This window comes from Balaenoptera musculus, chromosome 7, assembly GCF_009873245.2.
Source record: "Balaenoptera musculus isolate JJ_BM4_2016_0621 chromosome 7, mBalMus1.pri.v3, whole genome shotgun sequence".
NCBI classification, from domain to species: domain Eukaryota; kingdom Metazoa; phylum Chordata; class Mammalia; order Artiodactyla; family Balaenopteridae; genus Balaenoptera; species Balaenoptera musculus.
Genome location: NC_045791.1, coordinates 5003740 through 5027101, shown reverse-complemented (window position 1 = coordinate 5027101; position 23362 = coordinate 5003740).

Here is a 23362-nt window from a genome sequence, read left to right as displayed (position 1 = left end):
CTCTTTGTACAGGAGAGAAAAAGAGCCCCTCCCATACAGGGCTTGGTCTTGTCTTGGGCAAACAGCCCTGTCCTGGACTTGTCATTTACTGGTCCTTGGGCATGAGTGTTGCTGGAAGGGGGACTCTTATCTTACACTCAGAAATGAATAAAGCAAAAGACTTTATTGGGAAGGGGCGCCCAGGCGGAGAGCAGCAGGGTAAGGAAACCCAGGGGAACTGCTCTGCCATGTGGCTCAAAGTCTCAGGATAATGGGGTTAACTTTCTAGGTTGTCTCTGGCCAGTCATCTTGCTTGTGCCCATATTTGGTCTGACTCAGGATCTTTCCTGGTGGCGTGTGCATCTCTCAGCCAAGATGGATTCCAGCGTGAGGGTTTCTGGGAGTTTGGCAGGACATATTATGAGCTAGTGTCTCCTCTCTCCTTTAGGCCCTTCCTGAATTCTCCCAGCTAGTTTTTGGCAGCCGCACCGTGTTCTTTATCGGGACCTCTTGTTGTGAGACAACTCATGCAAGCGATTAGTATCGTGCCTGGCCAGGGCAGGCGGTTTGGGTCAGTGGTTCCCTAACATGAGGATATGAGTCCAGGTTCTGGCGCCCAGAATGGACACGGCCAGGTCAGAGGAACCCACTGCATACATTCAGGTTTGAGGCTGCTCCGCGGAGCGTCTGGGTCAGAGGAAGTCTTTGTTAATTGTATGGAAGGAAGGAAATGAGAAGGGGCAAGTGGATGCAGGTGATGTCCCACTGACCTAGGAGTGCGTCTCTGGGCTCTAGTCTGGACCCGAAGTCCAGGCACAAGCCCCCCTGCAGCTGCATCACTCATCCGTGGAAATAAGATATCTGAGACCTAGCTCCAGGGCAAATGTGCAGACACCTTCAAAGGGAGTGTTTCAGGATGACAAAGCTATTTTCATGCTCTGTTTGAATTACTTCCTCCTGCCCCAGCATTTTGGTTCTTACATGGGTCCAAGTGAGAAGGTGCCAGCGGGAGACCCAGTCAGGTGTGCCCTAGCTCCCATGCCCAGGTTGAGGGCAGAGAAGCCTTCTGGCCAGTGGCATCAGTTACTGTCCTCCAATCCCTGAGCAATCTGGCCCTGCATCCCTGCTGCAGGAAGGGGTGGCGGTGACTCGAGGATGCAATCATCTGGAGGCCTCTAGAAGAAGCTAGAGAAGACCAGAACTTCCCACGAACTATGTTTCACATGGCTGCACTAAGGGCTATCATGGTGACGGTCCAGCCAAATGGGCAGGACCCCATCGCTTTTCTGACCAAGCCTGGGAAGCCACGTCTGTTGCATTCCGTTGATGGCAGATGAGTCTCAGCCCCACTCCCTAAACAGTCCAAGGGGTGGGCCTGAGTCCATGGCTCTCGGTGGCAGGAGTGTCCAGGCAACCCTGCAGAGGAGCGTGGGGTGGGAGATACTGTCGTGATATCACTGGAAAATGCACTTGGTGGGCAACACTGTGCAGAATATCCTTCCTGCTGTTCATGCTGAGCCAGGATTTCCCCTCCACTTCTCAGAAAATCCACAGCCCTGATTAACTCCAACTCTCCACCCACTTCGTGCCCCCACTGGAATGGCTAAAAGTGCTGGAGGAAGCACGTGAGCCCCCTGGTTAGTCTCCCTTTGACAAGTCTTGAGAGCTGCCTAGAAACCACGCAGGATCTCCCTGTCCTTTCCTGCAGGACTTCTCTGGTCTTCTCACCTGCTTGAGAGGTAGTTGAACCTCTGCAGGCTGGTCCCTTGCAGGCTGCCCTCCGGAGAAATCAGAGAGGGTGACATGAAGGCCTCCTTTGGGTGGGAGTGGAAGACGTGGGTCAGGGCACCGTCTTCCTTTCACACAGCCGCACCCTCTGGGTTTGGCCCCCAGCCCCAGTCACGCTGGGAGGGAGTTGGGGGCCCCCTAACCATGAAGACTGCAGTGGCAGAACACAGGTCAAGGGACCACCATGTTAGTCTATTGTAGCCCATACCTTGGCAGTCCCCGATCTTGCCAAGGGAGGGGCTGGAACTTCTCTGACCAAATGGCTTAAGAGCCTGCAACCTGAGGGCCAGGCCCTCTCCAGGAACCTGGTTCCTGCTCTGCTGACTGTGGGCCACTGCCCCAGATGGTGAGGGGGACAGGGGATCAGGTACCTGCTGCTGATTTGATCTTTGAGACCCCCCCTCACCTCCATCACTGCTCCAGAGGCCTGGCCTCATGCTACCTGGTCATTCTTCTGACTGCTGGAGCCCCTGTATCTCCTCCTTGGTTATCAAACTCAGGTTCAGTTGCTTGCTGCTCAAAAGCCAATAATCGAGAGGCAAGTGTCAATAGAAAGAAAAGATGCTTTAGTCAGAAAAGCTGGCAATCTGGGAAGATGGTGGACTTGTGTCCAGGGACCACCTCCAAAGATTCTGCTCAGCCATGGCAGTTGTTAAAGGGGAAAAAGGGGGAAGAATTTCAGTGAACCACTGAGGCAGGAGGTTGGGGTCTGCATCATTCTCCATTGTGTGCAGACTGGCTGACTCTCTCTTCAGGTGGTAACTTGCCTGTGTGACCTGCCTGCAGGATTGCTAAGGGGGCTGGTGAGGGTAGAGAGCTGGCCATTCTTTAACTACTTAATTCTTCATTCTTACTTCTTTTTATCTAGGAAAAGAATCAACAGGTTAATTAGGTTCTTTCCAGGTTAGAGGGGCACAGAAATGGGCAAACAGGAAAGGGGCAAAAGAACTGCCTTTACCTTCACCTCCTCTAGGTGCAAACGTGGTGTGACTTGTCCAGTTTTCTTTTTTTTGCAGCCAATCCCATATCTTAAACTTTCATCTCAACAAGTAAAAATCGACTTTTAACATCTGCTCTGCTAACTAAGCATCCTCTGGTGCAGACTTAGTGATATCTGAAGAACTTTCTAGAACTGCTTCTGAGGTGTAGACTCCTGATTAGGGTCCTTCAAATGCTGCCCAAGCATCTGAAGGTATAGATGCTGAAGTGGGCTCCTGGCACCTGGCTAAACAGTAACATGTCTTCTCAAGTGTCTTAAAATGTTACAGGCAATATAAGGTATGAGGACATGGGCGGGTACAGTTTTACCTTCAGGTTCTGACAAGTGGTCCTGAGAGAGAGCCCTTGCGTGTGTCTTAGCTTCGCATACAGTGGGTGCCATACTGAGCCGTGTAACTTGGAAGCAGTGGCTGAGCTGAGCTCTTCCCAGGTCTGGAATGGAGGAGGAGGAGGGGGAAGAGAAGGAGGAGGAGGAGGAGGGGGAGGGGGAGGAGGAGGAGGAAGAGGAGGGGGCGGAGGAGGAGGAGGGGGACGGGGAGAGAGGTGGAGGCAGTCCTCGTTACTCCCGGGTAAGAAGAATGTCATCACTGCTTTCCTCTTCCAAAGCCACCATGGCCTCCATTCCAAATGATTTCCCAGGGAAATAGGGATACAGAGGGGGCACACTGTGTGCTTTCTCCATGAGAGGAAGGCTGAGAACACACATCTCTATCCTGAGGCCCCAGTGAATCAATCTGAAAAACTGGGACACTGGTCCCTGATCCCTCCCAGCTCTGACACTCTGAATGCACGGTCTGCTGCGGCTGTTGTGTGGGCATTGGAAGATCTGTGTGTGTTGGGAAAGTGGGCTTCAAAACCAAGACTGCACCCACTCTGAGTGCTGGTGGATGGCTGGGAGGAGCAGTCCCCCTTCTGTTCTCTGGCTTCTAAGTAGTGCCCCCCCCCTTTTTTATAAACATCTTTATTGGAGTATAATTGCTTTACAATGGTGTGTTAGTTTCTGCTGTGTAACAAAGTGAATCAGCTATACATATACATATATGCCCATATCTCTTCCCTCTTGCATCTCCCTCCCACCCTCCCTCTCCCACCCCTCTAGGTGGTCACAAAGCACCGAGCTCATCTCCCTGTGCTATGTGGCTGCTTCCCACTAGCTATATATTTTACGTTTGGTGGTGTATATATGTCCATGCCACTCTCTCACTTTGTCCCAACTTACCCTTCCCCCTCTGTGTGTCCTCAAGTCCATTCAGTTCCCTTTTCTGAGGGAACCTGCTCCCCTTCTGCTTTTCCAGGGAATACATTTGTGACTTTAATGTTGCATTCCTGGGGATTTGCTTGGTCCATTAAACAAAATGATTTACTGTGATGGGGATTGTTTGCTGCTCGGCTGCCCCATGACAGAAACCCGAATGTGTGCCAGTGATCCAGACCCCCTCTTCCTGCCCCAGATGAACTGTGCTGTGACCGAGACACAGATGGGATCACTCCAACGTGTGCATTCACCTTGATTTAGGAACCACCATGCAGATATGACCAACAGCTGGTGTGTAATTTTTGTTAGTGGAATACATGCCCCCAGAATCCCATATATTTCTTAATCTCATACGATGTAATGGACACCAGTGTGAATTTGCCTGAGACCTAATACGCCATAACTCAGCTTGTGTTTTATAGCTAAACCCCGGAAATGAACTAATATACCCTCCAAGCTACAGATTTCCGAATATCATCTGTGTTAAGCTGTTGGAAATCAAGCTGCTTGCTCTGTGTAGGGAGGGGGTTACCTTGAGCCGCTCTTACGGCTACTGGCTACTGTGGGTCCTTCAGCCTGTGCAGGAGCCCACGGTGGCTGGGATGAGGAGGCCAGCATTCAGTCCTTTGAGGTCCCCCTTTCACAGACAAGTGTCATTTCTTAAACTCCTGGGTTGCTCTGCTTCTAGGTCAAGCATCCATGTAGATCAAGATGGAAAGCTTTCCCAAGTGCTGGATGGTCTGCAGGCAGGGATTGGCTGTTTCTCAAACCATTGTCATTGGCAAGGGTCTGGCCAAACAGAATTGCGCCCTGACCACTGGACACTGAAGAGGGCTTGGCAGCTGGCTAGGTCCCACCCAGCTGCCACCTTGAAGCATCCATGTGTGAGTCAACTGATGACCAGAATGACAAAGTGGTTCTGGTGTGTGTGACAATGGCCTGGTGGGGATCTTGGCCAAAGCTGAGAAGGAGGCAGCCCCATGTGACTAGCCTCTGAGTCCTGGCAGCAAGAGGACTCTCTGGGGTCGAGGCTGGGTTCTGCCCACATGGCATGTCCTTGCCTCCCCAGATACTTCTGGAGCACAGTGACATGGTCTGTTTTCATCCTGTCCAGTCAGATAGGGAGACTTTTCTAGAGGCCTTTGGTCTAATTCTACGATTCAGATTGTGACAATAGCTGGCACATGGCTGGCACTTCCTAAACGTTTAATAAATAATAATAATTATCCTAATGATAGGCCTCTGCTTGCTGGTGGTTTCTGCCCTCCCCCCTATCACACGCTGCCAGCTTCTCCTGAAGGTTGTTTCCCCCAAGCCGGCCCCTTTGCCTTCTTCCTTCACAGCTCAGTGGCCATGATCTGAACTGATTAAGACCTCGCTCAACCCCCCCCCCTCCAGTTGGATTTCACCTCCCCGGATGTCTCTTTACAAAGGCCGTGGGCAGACACAACTCCCTCTCTTTCTAGGATTCATGCTCTCTCTTCTGCAGCACTTCTGAGTGACCACACGGACCCCAGCACAGGTCACAGGATTCCCCAGAAGAGGTCAGGCTGGTTTACTGTGGAGACTGAACAAGACAGTTTTCTGGGATGTGCAGAGCAAGAACCGTCTTCTAAACATCAAGCAGGCATCAGCCCAGGGAGAGACGCCCCATGTCTCCAAGGGGGTCACAGACAGGGCACGGAAAGCTAACAATTATCACAGTCATCCTGCCTTCGGTTGACTGTGTGAATAGCTTGTAATTAGCAGGTTCTTTGTTGATGCTGCCAAAGGCCTTGGAAACTGTCTTATTATTTCCCTCCGGAGTAGAAGCTCTCTTCATGGATTGTGCAGTGGGAGGCCACTGTCCAGGCTTTGTTGGACTATTGTTTGATTTCTAAATTTTTCAGGATCTGAATAGGTAAAATTTTAATGGAAGTAAGTATAAGACTTTGAAAAAGTTGGCTCTTCTTTGAAAAAAAAAATGCAACTTTTCAAATTACGTGAACTTTTTTCCAAATAAGCAAGTCTTCATGTATTCATTTAAGAATATTTTTGAGAGGCTGTGTGTGATGGTTAAGTTTACGTCAACTTGGCTGGGACACAGCACCCATACATTTGGTCAAACACAATTCTGGGTGTTTCTGTGAGTGTGCGTTTGGATGAAATTAAAGCAGATTGCCTTCCGTAATGCGCACGGGCCTTGTGCAATCAGTTGAAGGCCTGAGTAGAACACAAGACTAACCCTCTCTCCCAAAAGAGAATTTTTCCTGCCTGATGGTCAGGAATAGAGATACCAACTTTTCGTGCTTCTTCAGCAATTTCCACTCTGCAGATTTTGGACTTGACAGCCTCCATAATCACATGAGCCGATTCTTTATAATAAGTCTCTCTCCTTCTATCTCTCTCTCTATATATGTATCTCCTATTGGTTCTGATTCTCTGGAGAAGGCTGGCTGATGCCCTGTGTGATATGATGGGAGGAGCTTTAGGCTCAAGTTAGACCTCCAGCTCCTCTATTCAGCACTTGAGACCCTTGGGCAAGTCACTGAACATCTCTGAGCTTTAACTTTTGTCACCTGGAAAATGGTTTCTTTTTTAGGGATTGGGTGATCAAATAAATGTTAGAGGAATGCATTCCTGGTCACACGTTCTGAGCCGAGAGCAGGTATAAAAGGAAAGTAGATGGCCTTCTCATAATTGAGTGTCTTCTTTTCAAGCCCTGTGTTAAGCTCAGGATTGATTGCAGCTGGACCTGCCCCCATGCAGGACAGACCTTTCCCTCCTGCCCTGCCCCAGCAGGCTGCTGCAGACGCTTCCTGTGGGCCCGCTCTGTGCAGGGGACACTTCTTCAGTGCTCTCGCCTCTGTTTTTGGAAAGCGAAAGGACCTTGGTCCTTGTCTTCTTTGAAGAAAGAATTCAACAAAGAGTACCAAGATTGCAAAGCAGGCACAGAGTTGACTAGAAGCACAGTACGTGTGGGAGAGCACATGGGAGAACTCACAAAGTGAGTTGTGCCTTTATAGGGGTAGCTTAGGTTGTTAATATGGGGTTAGTCTTCCAGGGTTTAGATGAGGGTGATTCCCCTTTTTCCTCCCCTGTGGTTGTGTCATCTGCAGTTTCTTATCTGGGCTTCCACCAGGCACCATTCTGAATCTTCCCCATGAGCACCCAAGCAAAACCCACCACGGGGGTTGGTGGAGCTCAAACCCACAATGCTTGTGGCATTATAATGATATTACAATGCGGCCAAGGTTCCTAGATGATGGCTTGAGACCCCTTCTGCACGTGTGTCGGGCTGGGAAATCCTCTTGACCACAAAAATGAGGAGGCTGGGGTGGGTCGCTTTGCCTTTCATTCAATCAGGGTTCTCGTTGGTTCTCAAAGGGTCAGCATGAAACCAGCTGCAACAGGTAAACCTGAGGCCTATTTATTTCCTACCTCACCTCTATTGGAAGACGTTCCTGAGTGGTCCAGTGCTGTTGTTTTCCATCAGCCATGCCCACTCTTCCACCTGTTTCACCTGGTTTTGGACTCTGTGTTCTGGCCCCTTGTAACTTTGGTCTCGACTCTCCGGGTGAACAACTAGCTAATTCATTGGCCTAATCCTCAGAAAGTAGCAGGAGAGATGCTGTCCTTGCTCCTTCTTGGTGCCGTTTCTAATAGTGACTTCCCGGAGACTGACTTTTGGCCTTTGTATCCCTGCTGGTGGACACTTCAGGTAAGGCAGGGGGCATTGGGCCCCTCTGTCCACTGCACTGCCTCCTCGGGCCATTCAGCACCAGTCCTCTGCTTGGCACTCCCTTTTCCTTGCCCTTGTCTGGCCCAGCCAGATTATTCATCAAATGTAACATACCAAGTGTATCTTACTTAACTTCCTTATTCTTAGAAGTCAGAGTTATTGATGTATAATTTCCATAAAGTATATCCCTTTAAAGTGTGTATTTCATTGAGTTTTGACAAATATATACAGTCATGTAACTACTACCACAAACAAGATATAGAACATTTCTATCACCCCCCAAAGTTCCTTTATAGCCCTTTGCAGTCAGTGCCTTCCTCCTACTCCAGCCCCTGACAGCAATTGACCTGATTTATTCCCTATATTTGGCCTTTTCTAGAATGTCATATAAATGTAAACTTACAGTACTATCATTCGTGTTTGATTCCTTTCATTTATACTAATATTTGTGAGATTCATCCATGTCATTGCCGTGCAACACTTCATCCTTTTATATTGCTGAGTGGTAGTCCATTGTTTGCCTATATCACAAGTGTTTGTTTCATTAGTTGACGGGCATTTGGATTGCTTTCATTTTGGGCTGTTATGAATAATCTTTATGTGGACGTACGTTTTCCTTTCTTTTGAGTGAATGCACAGAAGTGGAAGTGCTGGGGTGTATGGTCAGTGTATGTTTAACTTTATAAATAACTGCCAAACTGTTTTCCAAAGTGGCTGTGTCATTTTGCTTTCCCATCAACAATATATGAGAGTTCCAGTTGCTCCTCATTCTTGCTGGTGTTCGATATGGTCGTTCTTTGTAATTTTAGCCATTCTAGTCAGTGTGTAGTGATCTTTCACTGTAGTTTTAATTTCGTTTCCTGTTATGGACTGAATTGCGGCACGCACCCCCCCCCCCCCCCGCCAACCAATTGGTATGTTAAATTCCTAACCCCCAGTACCTCAGAACGTGACTGTATTTGGTGATAGCCTTTTAAAGAGGTAATTAAGTTAAAAGGAGGCTGTTACAGTGGTCCCTAATCCAATCTGACTGGTGTCCTTGTAAGAAGAGGAAATTTGTACACATAAAGAGATATGAGGTCCAAAGAAGACATACAGATGGCCAACAGGCACATGAAAAGATGCTCAGCATCACTAATCATCAGGGAAATGCAAATCAAAATCACAGTGAGACATACCTGTTAGAATGGCTTTTATCAAAAAGACAAGAAATAACAAGTGTTGGTGAGGATGTGGAAAAAAGGGAAGTCTTGTGCCCTGTTGGTGGGAATGTAAATTGGTGTAGCCATTATGGAAAACAGTATGGAGTTCCCTCAAAAAATTAAAAATAGAATTACCATATGAACCAGCAATTCCACCTCTGAACATTTATCTAAAGAAAATGAAAACACTAACTTGAAGAGATATATGCACCCCATGTTCATTGCAGCATTACTTATAATAGCCAAGATATGGAAGCAACCTAAGTGTCCACCAGTAGAATGGATAAAGAAAATGTCAGACACACACACACACACACACACACACACACACACACACACACACACACAGTCAGACAATGGCATATTGCTGAACCATAAACAAGAATGAAATCTTGGGACTTCCCTGGTGGTGCAGTGGTTAAGAATCTGCCTGCCGATGCAGGGGACACGGGTTCGAGCTCTGGTCCAGGAGGATCCCACATGTCACGGAGCAACTAAGCCCATGTGCCACAACTACTGAGCCTACGCTCTAGAGCCTGAGAGCCACAACTTCTGAAACCCGTGCGCCTAGAGCCCATGCTCTGCAACAAGAGAAGCCACCACAATGAGAAGCCCACGCACCACAACGAAGAGCAGCCTCCACCCATTGCAACTAGAGAAAAGCCTGTGCATGGCAACAAAGACCCAATGCAGCCAAAAAATACATAAATTTATATAAAAAAACAAGGAATGAAATCTTACCATTTGCGACAACATGGATGGAACTTGAGGGTATTATACGAAGTGAATTGAGTCAGACAGAGAAAGACAAATATGACACGATCTCATTATTTGTGGGATCTAGAAAAAAGGAACCACATACCACCCGAAACAAAAACAATCTCATTGGTTGCCAGAGGTGGGGTGGAGGTTGGGGGAGGGACATATGGGTGAAAGAGGTCAAAAGGTACAAACTTCCAGTTATAAAATAAATAAGTACTAGGGATGTAAGGTGCAGCATGGTGACTATAGTTAGTAATACTGTATTGCATCTTTGAAATTTGCTAAAAGAGTAGATTTTAAAAGTTCTCATCACAGGAAAAAAAATGCTTGTAATTATGTAAGGTGATGGATGTTAAATAGACTTATTGTGGTGATCATTTCAAAATGTACCTAAATATCAAATCATTATGCTGTACCCCTGAAACTAATACAGTGTTATATGTCAATTATACCTCAAAAAAATTTAAAAAAAGAAAAAAAAAAAGATACCTGGGAGGTGCAGGCACAGAGAAAAAGCCATGTGAGGACACAGTGAGAAGGGGCCTGCTACAAGGCCTCAGGAGAAGCTAATCCTGCTGGCACCCTGATCTTGGACTTCCAGGCTCCAGAATTGTGAGCAAATACATTTCTGTTGTTCAAGCCACCAGGCTGTTATTTATTGTGACAGCCTAGCCGACTAATACACTTGTCTAATGAGTAATGACTTTATGCCTTTTTGTGTGCTTGTTTGCCATTCACATATCTTTTCTGGTGATATGTCTGTTCAAATATTTTGCCCATTAAAAAAAACCCAAGTTGTTGGTCTTCTTATTATAGAGTTACAAGTATTCTTTATATATTCTGGAAAGGCCCTTTATCAGATATACGTTTGAAAATGTTTTCTCCCAGTCTGTGGACTTACTTTTCATTTTTTTTTTTTTTTAAAGAAGTGGATTTTTTTTTAAAATTTATTTATATTTATTTATTTATTTTTGGCTGTGTTGGGTCTTTGTTGCTGCACGTGGACTTTCTCTAGTTGCTGTGAGCAGGGGCTACTCTTTGTTGCGGTGTGCAGGATTCTCATTGCAGTGGCTTCTCTCATTGCGGAGCACGGGCTCTAGGTGCGCGGGCTTCAGTAGTTGTGGCACGAGGGCTCAGTAGTTGTGGCTCACAGGCTCTAGAGCACAGGCTCAGTAGTTGTGGCACATGAGCTTAGTTGCTCCGCGGCATGTGGGATCTTCCCGGACCAGAGATCGAACCCGTGTCCCCTGCATTGGCAGGCGGATTCTCAACCACTGCACTGCCGGGGAAGCCCTACTTTTCATTTTTTAAACAGCATCTTTCAAGACAGGTTTCAATTTTGTGAAAGTCTAATTTATAATTTTTTTTTCGGTTGTGGTCTGTGATTTTTAGGTGTTATTTACAACATTTTTTGGCCTAATCTAAGAACACAGATATTTTTCTTCTGTGTTTTCTTTTTATGAGTTTCAGATTTTGTTTTACGTTCCATTTAGTTTTTTTTTCCTTTGTTTGTTTTTTTTTGTATATGGTGCCAGAGTCATGATACATTTAAAAAATAAGGGTGTTCAATTGTTCCAGCATTGTTTGTTGAAAAGATTTTCCTTTCCCCATTGAATTTCTTGCTGTGTTGGTTGAAAATCGATTGATCATAAATGTGTTGGTCAGTGTTTGGACCCTCAGTTCTCTTCTGTTGCTCTCTGCCTCTAACTATATGCCAATACCACATGGTCTTGATTATGGGAGCTTTATAGCAAGGATTTAGGCCAGGTGGGAGATTCCTCCAACTCTTTTTTTTTTCCAAAATTGTTTTGGTTACTCTAAGATTTTTTCCTTTTCAATAGAAATTTTAGAATCAGCTTGTTAATCTGCACAAAAGCCTATACACATTCTTAATGGATTTGCCTTGAATTGAGATCAATTTGGGGAGAACTGCCATCTTAACAATGTTGAGGCTTCCAAACCATACATATTGTGTTTCTCTGTAGTTTTAGGTCTCCTTTTATTTCTCTCATCAAGGTTTGGGGATTTTCAGCATACAAATTTTGCACATATTTTGTTAGATCTATCCCTAAGTATTTGACATTTTTTAAATGCTTTGATAAATCATGTTTTTTAAAATGTCTATTTTAATTTTCAATTGTTTGCTGCTAGTTTGTAGAAGTGCAGTTGAATTTTCCCTCAACTCCCATTGCCTTCCTCTCCCAAGGCAGAATCTCCCTGGTTCTTTGCAGTGGTGAACAGAAAATCCAATTCTTGTTCTTTGTAGGGGAGGGGTGGGGCAATTGGAACACTCTTCCGGTATCAGTGTGTACTGGCTATCATTTTCTTTCTTTCAGAATTCTCTTGTGAAGGCTTTGATGAGGCTTTGTCCACAATGGTTAGATGAGAAGGACATGCAGAGCCCCCAAGCATCTTCCATGCCCTTGTACAACTCTTCCCCACCCCATGGGGCCTCCGCATTACCTCCTAGACTCAGTCCCAATGACGCTGAGTGGCAGAGAGACAGAAAAAGCAGCAGTCACAGCACTAGCTCATTATGGACTCAAGCCTGAGTCTGGAGAGCTTTCTAAAAAGTCTATGGAGAAGGAGTACATTGGGTTGTAGATGAAGATATGAACTGATTTCTTTCACTTGGTGTGGGACAAAGGGAAATCCCATTTTGAGACTGATTTTTACATGAGTTTCTTAATGAAGATGAAGGTTTTGTGGTGTTCTGTATTTTCTGAGATTTGCGCTAAAATCCAGCATCTGCAGGAATAAATAAGAGACAGACAAAACACTTGTGCAAATGGTGACCCTGAGAAGAAGGCTTCTCACTGGGAAAGCCTTTTCATCAAAGGCAAAATCGCCTTCTCAAGCCCCGAGTCCCACCTTTCCCTGTGCACTGCAGTCTCTGGTCACTTCCCAGCTCGGATTTCAGGCATGGGCAGAGCTCATCTGTGGACTGTTTCTCCTGTCTGGTATGCACGGTGCTGCCGTTTTTCCAGGTGGCCCCAACTCAGACATTTCTCCTCTGCATCTTCTTGGGCTCCCACAGGCAGGGCGAAGGGCTCTCCCCCCTGTTTCCGGATCCCCCTGTGATCAACACTCTGTTGGAACAAGCTGTTCACGCATCTGTCTCTATCCTTGGAGGAGGGACTGGCCTCCATCATCTCTGGGTTTATGGTGCCTCCACAGCGCTAGGCACAAATCAAGTTTGCTGGGTGGAAACAGGACATTCAAGGGTCAAAAATGTTGGAAACTTGGTTGGACTAGATTCCCAGAAACTGAATACCTCCCTGCGGCAATCAAGAATTCTTCTGGACCTTTCAGTGCTGGATGGATGAGCACTGGCTTGATGGCTTTGGCTTTTTCAGGAACAACTAGCTCGGTAGATGCCAGAAGCAAGATGAGGCTGCCAGAGAACTTGTGCAAACAGAGCAAAAGATGTAGCACGGCAGTGGCGAGGACCCAAATTCTTCCTGGGCCCCTAATGGGTTCCCAAGCTTTCCCTGCTGGCCTGTCTGATCCTTGCCTCTGCCCTGCAGAGTTATTGGCAGCCCCATTCATAGTAAAGAAAACTGGAATTCAAGTTACACAACTGTAAGTTAGTTCACTGGGAATGGAACCTAGATCTCCAGTCTCATCATCCAGTGCTCTTTCTAGCTGCAAGCACGGACTAGAGGCCGGGGCAACGTGACAGAGTGGACAGACACAGGCTCCGGGTCAGAGCAAATCTAGATGCAACCCCTGCTCGGCGGCTTAGCTGAGTGATGGTAGGTGAACCACTCCACATCTCTACAACTGTCTCCCCATCTGCAAGAGGAAATGACAGTGTCAACCTCATAGGCTCCAATGGATGTCACTCGAAATTTTGGGCTTGGTGTAGGCACACAGTAGGAGCTTAATAACATCTTTACTGTTTTGTTTCCTCTGGCTGCCATGTTTAAGAAAAGACATTGCCTGTGGATGTGGAGCAACAAAGGGATGCCTGGAACGGTGGGAGGTGGGGAGGTCCCCCTGGTTCCCCCCACCCTGGTCCCATGTGCAGCTGCAGAGGGGAGATGGAGGAGTGATGCATGCAGATGCCTTCTGAAGCAGAGAGCTCGGCTCTGGTTGCAGGAGACAGGCTTTAGTTTAGGAGTGCCCAGAAAGCTGTAGAATTGGCATTTGGTAGTGAGTATGCCGTCTCTGGAGGTATTCAAGCAGAGATTTCACAAGCACTCACTGGGAATGCTGGGAAGGGAATTTTGGGGTTTGAGAGATGACTGGACCAAACATCCCTAAAAGTCTTCCAAGACCAAGCATTTGTATTCATTCCTGTGGTCGGCTGAATGGCTGAATAATGGCTTCCAAAGATGCTCACATCCTAATTTCCAGAGCGTGTGAATATGTTATGCTACGGGATAAAGGGAAATCAAGGTTGCAAGATGGAGTTAAGGTTGCCGATCAGCCGACTGTGAAATAAGGAGATTATCCTGGATTGTCTGGTGGACCAAAGGAATCACTAGGGTCCTTACAAGTGGAAGAGAGACGTAGAAGTGAGAGTCGGAGAGATGCAACATGAGGGAGAATCAACCTCCCATCGCTGGCTTTGAAGACAGAGAAGGGGCTGTGAGCCAAGGAATGCCTGTAGCCTCTGAAAGCTGGAAGGGGCAAGGAAAACAGTTCTCTCCCAGAGCCTCCAGAAGGAATGCAGTCTCAGAGACACCTTGATTTTAGCCCAGGGAGACTCATTTCAGACTTCTGGCCTCCAGAACTGTGACATGATAAACTAGTGTTGTTTTAAGCCACCAAGTTTATGGTCATTTCTTACAGGTCCAATAGGAAACTCATACAATTTCATTTCCTATTTAGTTAGAATTTTTGTTTTCATGGGCAAGTAGCAACTCCTTCAAAATCTAGAGCTGTGACGGGCATTTCCATAGGGTTGGCAAGTACAGATTAGTTATAGTAATTTGACAAGGAATGAAGGTCATGGCCCAGAGTGGGGAGCTGAGGAAGGCAGCCTTTCATGGTGGGTCTGAGGCAATCAAAATTCTCTGTCACTAAGCTTTACAAATAACTTAGTAAATAATAAAATAAACAACATCCGCATATTGGTTCTTGAGTATAGGATGATAGCTCAGGCCAAGCCTGGCAGCTTGTAACAGGACCCCTGGCGTGTGGCTCTACAATTTGCTATTAGGATGGTAGTGTCATCTCAGAGCTAGACAGTCCTTTTATCCAACACCTCAGCCCCTGCACGGCATTTCAGACAAATGCTTGAATGCACCCTCTGCCATGTCCCAGCAAGGCACCTTGGGCAAGTCACAAACCTCTCAGGGCTTTGTGATGACAGCTCTGCCCTCCTGGGGTCTGTGTGGTGTGGTGTTTCCACGTGCCCTGCATCAACGGTCCCTTGTCAGGGCCTGGATTGTACAGCAAATGCACCAGTTGTATGGGATCTAACGTAATCTTCCCAGACATCCTGTGGGGTTACCGTCGTGATCACAACTTTAACATCAGGGGTCAGAGGGCCAGGACCTGAGAGCCAGGGTGTGGTGGCACTGGATTTGGCCAATGGCTCGTCCTCAGCTCTCCGTCCCCTCCTCCACCCCTGCCCTTTGGACACATCTCCTTGCAAAGCTGTGATGGGACATAAGGCAGCTGGGAGGGGATTGGGGGCTGAGTCTCGGTTTCTCTGTGACCTGGAGACCCTAGTGCACGGCTGCCTGAGGCCATGGCTAGGTTCTTTGCCTGTCCCATGCAGATATTAAAGGGGAAAATATTCATGATACTTGCTGGAGACAGTAAGCAGACTTTACTAAAGCGGGGCCTAGGTGATGGGTGTAGGGACCACTGCAATGGGGTCTTACCGTGGGGATGAGAGATGGGTCTCAGCTCCAAATACAGCCCGGGCAAGTGGGAGTTATAGCCAGGGAGCAGGGTACGGGCCTGCGGGTGGAAAATTACTACAGTGGAAACATCAGGGGTAAGACAGATTAAGGGGATCAGACATCAGCTGGGGGATGGTGGGGGGAAGGAACCCTTAGATATGAAGGGAGATCGCAAATTGAGTGTGGGCAGGGTTCTGGTTAGACGGACATCAGGATTCTTGCCGAAACTGGACAATGCAAAGAGGAGCACAGAAATAAGCCTAGGTGAAAAGTTCCGGGGAGCCTGAATAAAGTCTGGCCAAGGAAAGAATCTTTGTCACAGGCAAGGCTGTTCCCTAGGCTTGGCTGAGTGGGTAGGTTACCCACACACCCGGCCAGAGTGGGACAAACTCCCTCTGCAGACTGGGGAAGGAGGCTGTTGAACTTGAAAACTCCCTGATGAAAGAAATGGCATGGATCACGAAGTCAGGGGAAACGGGGCCTCTGCCTACTTGAGCTGCCTCATGAGGAGGTGGACCTGGACGTGCAATTACTCTTCTGTGTCCCTCACCCCTGTGTGCGAGGCCAGTGGGGACTGCCCTGTCTCATGCACAGAGCCCCTGTGGGCTCTCATGTGTCACTTGGGCAAAATGCCAAGTGCCGGATAAAGAAGTTCTCAGAAAGGGGAAGGGGGAGGAGTGGGGAGGGATGTAGGACATTTTTAGAGGCAGAAAAACAGCTCATGAAAAATCTTCCATTCACACAGGCCCCCTGAGTGCCTGGTGCTTTACGTAAGCTGCAGCCCTTTATTCTCACCACCATCCTGTGAACTAGAGCACATGATCTGTTTCTTAGGTGAGGCTCAGAGACAGGCAGAGGTTTGCCCAAGGACACACAGTGTGTGGAGGGCAAAGCTGGGAACCCAAGCCCAGGCTTGCCTCAGCCCCAGACTCACGCTCACGACCCCTCCATCCCACACTCTCCAGGTGAGCCTTACCTGCAGGGAGAGTCCTAAGGCAGCTTTGAAAAGCCTGTCCTCATTTGAAGGGTGAACTGCAGAGGCTGTGTAGTGGGAAACTCAGTTCTGCCTCTATTTTTAAGCCTCTCTTGGTGGCAGATCCTGTGCCTGGTTCCGGGGACACTGAGACCAGCAGGCCATGATCTTTTTGTGGGGCTTGCAACGTGCTGGCAGGAGGGGGACAATCAGGACATTGCTGCAGGAAGAGACAGCGTGGGGTTTGGAGAGCACAGAGCAGGGCAGCTATTCCTGCAAAGGGCCTGGTGGGGTAAGACATGAGTCTTGCAGAATGAGGACAAGGGGCCATGGGAGGGAAAGAAGTGAGGAGGGAGGGGGCCTATGAAAGAGAAGGGGTGTGTTCTGGGAGGGGAGGGAAGCAAGGTGGTCAGGGATCATTTGGGCCTCACATTCTAGGTTGGAAGGGCTGAGCCATGAGGCTGCAGGGGCACGTGGAGCCTGGACCAGAGGGCTTTGGATGCCATGTGGACCCAAGCCCTGGGATCTCCAGAAACCCCCCAGGAACGTTCAAAAAGACAGATTTATAGGTTCCCTCAAAGACCTGCTGAGTCAGAAACTCTGAAGCAAGGCATTAAGTGGTAGTGGATGCAGTTGTGTTAAGTAGGGGGAGTGACCTGACGAAATTTGTTTTCTGAAGGATTGTTCTGGAAAATTTTGAGCCTAACCTAGGGAGTCACATGGTTAGAAGCAGAGAGAATACCAGGGGTGCAGGCCCCCGGTCTCCCTGAGCATAGATGGGGTCTGAACCGGGCAGGCTGCCATGGGGATTGGTGAGAGGGTGAGTCCCAGGGAAAAAGCTGTAAGGGTCGAGTTGGGTTTGGGGTCGAATTTCTTATTTCTTATTCTTGGGTAAATTTATATAACGTCATAAATTTCAGTGTCCTCAGTTGTAAAATGGGGATACAAATGCCTCTTGAGTGGGACTGTCATGAGGATAAACTGAGGAAAATGTATCTAAAGGGTGCAGCATGGTGCCCACTCCTCAGATCACCTTCCAGACGTTGTTAATAGCTTAACACCCTGTGTCCTACTGAGCCCAGACCTTCTCACTGCAGCATCCCGGAAAGCCACTGTCCCTCAATCAGAAGGGACATGAGATCTGGAACCTGGGACTTTTTGCCAAGGTCATTGGCCCCATGTCTACATCAGACCTGGCCCCAGTGGGCCCCAGTAACTCTTGGGTGAAAATCGACTCCTGGGGGAGGACCCAGATGTGCCTGTCTCTGCTGCCCCCCTCTGCCAGTCACAAGTTCAGTGTTCAGCGTGAACTAAGGGTGATGTCTCCTTTTGTCTATTTACACGTAAGCCATTATTAGCAGCTCTTCGGGTTTATAGTTACCGGCTACTTTCAAATTGGAGTTCAGGACAGGGGGATTACATCCCATGATGGAGCAGGTGGTGGGTGAGGACGGAGGTGTTCCCATCCATTATTATGGATGGACCGTGGGTTGAAAGTTGTGATCTGTCATTCCTCTTAAAGGGCTCCTGTTCCTGTGTGGCCTGGAAACTGGGGGAACCTGTTTTCTGGAGCACCTACAGTAAGTTGTCACCTCCCAGGATGGCTTAGGAGCAGTTGCCATGGCAATAGATTTGTGCTCCTTTTCTGCTTTCAAAGGAAGCGGGGCTGCCCAGAAAATAAGGGAGCCTCCTTCCTGGAAGGTTGAGGCCTTTGTTCCCTGCTCTCCCCTCCCCCTCCAAGAATACACAGGAGCTCATTATGCTGCTTCTGCTTTTCATGTTATAATTTGGATAACAAAAGAGAGGCACAAGATGGATGGGAGCCCTTTCATTTCTTGGCATCATGGCCTAGCATGAACCTGCTTCACAGGCTGTGATTAGTTTGTGCAAGTTCAGGCTCACAAAGCCAAGCTTGATTCTACTCCTGTGGGTCAAATGGCCCTCTTTGGTTTCATTTTAGCAATTAACAAACAAACTAACTGACTAACTAACTAACTTTCTCTATCCCTCCTTTCTTCCCTCCCTCCCTCCCTCCATCCATCCTTTGCTCCCATCCTTCCTTCATTCCTTCCTTCCTTCCTTCCACAAACATCCACTGAACAGCCCTGCTCAGGCTGAGATTACAGAGATACAAAGAGAAGACATAAGGCTTGATCCCAAACCGCTAATGGTCCGAGTGTGAAACAGACATGAAAAGATACACTTCTGACAAGAAGCCGTCCAGGGCCCGAGAGTGAGCTCTTGTCTAGCACTTGGAAATGAATTGTCCGAGGAGACACACGTGCTGATGAAGCAAGAGACTTTATTGGGAAGGGGCACCCGGGTGGAGAGCAGCAGGGTAAGGGAAACCCAGGAAAACTGCTCTGCCACGTGGCTCGCAGGCTTGGGTTTTATGGTGATGGGGTTAGTTTCTGGGTTGCCTCTGGCCAATCACTCTGACTCAGGGTCCTTCCTGGTAGTGCGCGCATTGCTCAGCCAAGATGGATTCCAACGAGAAGGATTCTGGGAGGACGTGTGGACTGGCGTCTCCTCTCCCCTTTTGACCTTTCTCAAACTCTTCTGGTTGGTGGTAGCTTGTTAGTTCTGCGTTCCTAACCAGGACCTCCTGTTGTAAGAGAACTCATGCAGGTGGATACTATCTTGCCTGGCCAGGGCTGGTGGTTTTGGTCAGTGGTTCCCCTAACACTATGATTTACCTGGCAGCCATGGGGTCCCTAAATAGGAAGGACCCAGCAGACCCCAGGTAGGTTCAGAAGATGCCCATGAGCTGAGCCTGGTGTGTGTCTGTCTCCAGGGGGACTGAAAGGGAGGGTCTTTGGGGGAATGCACACAGTGCCCAAAATCTGGGGTGTGGGGTTGGTAGGGGGTCAGGCAGGATGGTGTGGGATGAGCTGGGGAGTGGGACAGGCTCCACTCCCACGAGGCCTAATTATTCAGTGTAAGGTGCGCGGGTCCTATCTCATGGCGCTCAGGAGCCACAGAAGGATTTTGAGCAGAGGAGTGCCACGGTCAGATCTGGTGGCCGCGTGGAAGAGGGACTTGGTGGGGGCTTAGACTGGGGGTCCGGGGGCCCGCTGGATAGGCTGCGAGTCCAAAGAGGGGAGGACAAGGAGGTCAGGGTGGCTGGGGTGGAGAGGGCTCTTTCTCCCTCGGCTCATTTATCCAACAAGAAACACCCAGCTTTGCTCCGTCCCCAGCCTGCACTGGGTCCTCTTACTCAGAAATCACACCATTCAACCCTGGCAACACCTGAGAAGAGGTGAGGCCCTATGCCCCTCATTTTACAGATGAGGAAACTGAGACTTGCAGAGATGGAGAAAAAGAGTCACACGCACAGTGAATGGCGAACGACAGCGGAAATCCAGGCAAATTCCCCCGTGCCCCCCAAGCCATGGGCTGCGTGGAAAATGGAATTTCCAGGGGCACTGCATCCTGTTTTCAGTAACTGTTTGAAGGAGAGTTGGAATGAGTGGACAGAGGTCTCCTCTCCTGCTGAAGTCAAGGCCACAAAACCCGCAGGCCTTGGCTGCTCAGCCAGCCCTGCAGCTGGGCCCATCCAGGCCTGCTTGCACCACCTGCAGAGGGACCCCTCTGACCCTCCTTGGTCTCCTTGGAGGCCAGACGTCCCGTCCTGGGGACTGATTTCAGCAGCGTCTTCGGGGAGCTGTGGGCTGATTCGTCAAACGTAGGTGCCTTCTTCCCAAGCCATCCCCATTCTTGGAACTAAATGCCCATGGCTCCCATAGGCCCTCAGGGAATGAGGCTTACAGGGGAACTTCAGGCCTGGCGAGGGGCTGGGCATGGGCTTTCTGCCTCACTCTGTGCATTTCTGCTCACTGTATGGTTCTGACGTGGTTAATACAATGTCGGGTCTCACCAGAGCGATGCCTGTTTTACAGATGAAGACACTGAGGTGATGTAGCAGCACCAGCTGTGAAGTGATGGTGCTGGAATTCAGTCTGCCCACAAAGCATCAGCTGACTCTCCCCAGGCTTTGGGCAGGTGTTGAACCCACCCACACCTGTGCAGCTGTCACTGTGGGCTCAGCTGGTCTGGTTTCTCATTGCCCCTGCAGTCTGGGGTCAGCTCCAGCACCTAGTTCTACTGCAAGTGGACAGTTTTACATGGTTTTCTCTGTCATGCTTGGAGACCCTCTCCCCATCTCAGGGGCCCGCTCTGTGACAATAGGGCCCAGGCTTGCTTCCTCCTACAGGGCCTGGCGCCATCCCAACCCTAAGACATCGCTTGGGGCTGGAGCTGTCCGGCACAACACCCAGCGAGGGGAGGAGAGACCGAGTTTATGAGGAGATGCTCAGGGAACGCTTTGACTGAGTACCACTGGGCTGCTATTTCCCCATCAGTCAGCTGAATGGGTAAGAGTGGACCGCAAGACCCTCGAAGCAATCCTAACCTGTATTTCTAAAGCTCCATGGTCTGAATGGCCACTGGGGGGTGAGCTCCTGCACCCTCACTCCAGGCACTACTGACTGCATATTCCCTTTCAGGGGTAGGATTTGCTTTTCTGATTTCCAGAACAGGTCAACAGAGTGCAAAGGCCTTCCTAGAATTTAAAACCAATGCACAGTTATGCTAAGTGAAACAAGTCAGACAGAGAAAGACAAATACTGTATGATATCACCTATAAGTGGAATCCAAAAAATACAGCAAACTAGCGAATATAACAAAAAGAAGCAGACTCACAGATATAGAGAACCAACTAGTGGTTACAAGTCGGGAGAGGGATGGGAGGAGGGGCAACATAGGGGTAGGAGGTTAACAGGTACAAGCTATTAGGTACAAAATAAGCTACACGTTTGTATTGTATAATATAGGGAATATAGCCAATATTTTATAATAACTATAAATGGAGCATAACCTTTAAAAATTGTGAATCACTGTATTGTACACCGGTAACTTATATAATATTGTACATCAACTATATTTCAATAAAAAATAAAAACAATGCACAAGTTAAGAACGACATTTTACAAAATTAAGGCATTGTTTCTTTCCCATTCTTAATCTCCTTTTTCTGGAGATTAGGACTACCGTGATAGGACCACTATTCTGTCAAAAAAGAATTCACACCCATCTTGGTGTCTGGGGCTGCATTCCCCTCTCCCAGTGTTCCTTGGAGGGACCTAAACTCTTTTAAGAATCTGACTTTAGCAATTTCTTGGTGGACATGGCCTATTGAAACCAAATCTAAATGCCAGGACACACTCGGTAATTTGAAAAAAGTCCTAACTTTTATCATTTTCATCAAGAGTAACTTATTGAAATGCTTGTATGCTTGAGTCAAACCTCTCTTTATTCTACTCCTACAGACACATATTTGGAGATTCTCTCTGGCCAGAGACAAGTTCTGGTTCTGCTGAGAGCAGCCCTTGTCTGTCCCAGGCCTACCATGATGTTGAAGGGCTAATGCTCAGAAAAGAGGTGCCAGATCTGGGCAGAGCCGCTTCTCCACCCCATCCTTAACCCCTGACAACTCCGTTCTCCATTCCTATGATTTTGTCATTTCAAGAATGTTAAATAAGTGGAACCACATGGTGTGCATTTCTTTGGGATTGGGTTTTTTCACTCAGCATGAATCTTTGGAGATTCATCCAAGTGGGTGCGTATATCAGCAGTGTGTTCCTTCTCATTGCTGAGTAGTAGTCCGTGGTATGGATGTACCAGTTTAACCATTTATTTGTTGCAGAATATCTGGGTTGTTTCTGCTTTGGGACTTTTATGAATAAAGCTGCTATGGACTTTTGAGTACAGGTTTTTGTACATGATCATAAGTTTCCATTTCTCTGGAATAAATGCCCAAGTGTGCAATTGCTGTTTGTTTGGTAGTTGTATGTTTAGTTTTTAAAGAAATTGTCAAACTTTTCTGGAGGTGCTACCCCATTTTACATTTCTACCAGCAATGTAAGTTTTGATTCTGTTTCTATGCATTCTCACTAGCATTTGGTACGGTCACTGTTTTTTAGTTTTGGCATTCTGACAGGTGTGTGGTGATATCTCACTGTGGTTTCATTTTGCACTTACCCAATAGTTAGTGACACTGAACATCTTTTCATGTGCTTATTTGTTGTCTTTATATTCTTTTTAGTGAAATGTCTCTTCAAGTCCTCGCCTGTATTCTAAATGAATTGTTTGATTTTTTTACTGTTGAATTTTTGAGAATTCTTTATATATTCTAGGTACTACTCCTTGTCAGATATGTGGGTTGCAAATATTTTCTAATAGTCTATAGCTTGTCTTTTTATCCCCTTAACAGGATCTTTCTTAGAGTAAACATTTTTAATTTTAATGAAGTCTGATTTATCAATTTTCTTCTTTTTTGGATTATGTTTTTTGGTGTCAAGATTAAGAACTCTTTGCCTAGCCCTAGATCCCAAAGATTTTCTCCTGCTTCTTCTTCTTCAAGTTCTATAGTTTTATATTTTACATGCAAAAAGTCCCTGTTGCATTTTGTGTTAATTTTTGTTAAGGTGTAATGTTTACATTAAAGTTCATTTTTTTCTTTTTCTTTTTGCTTGTGCATGCCTAATTATTTATTGCAAAGCCTTCCTGGATAGAATTACTTTTGCACCTTAGTAAAAAATCAGTTGGGCATGTTTACATCTGTCTATTTCTGGGATCTCATTTCTGTCCCATTGTTACATGTTTTTCCTTCCATAAGTACTATGTAGTTTTGGTTACTGGCATTATACAACAAGTTTTGAAATCAGATAGACTGATTCCTTCTACTTTATTTTTCTTTAAAAAAATGTTTAACTTTTCTTGTTCCTTTCCCTTTTTATATAAATGTATCTATTAAAATTCTGTAAA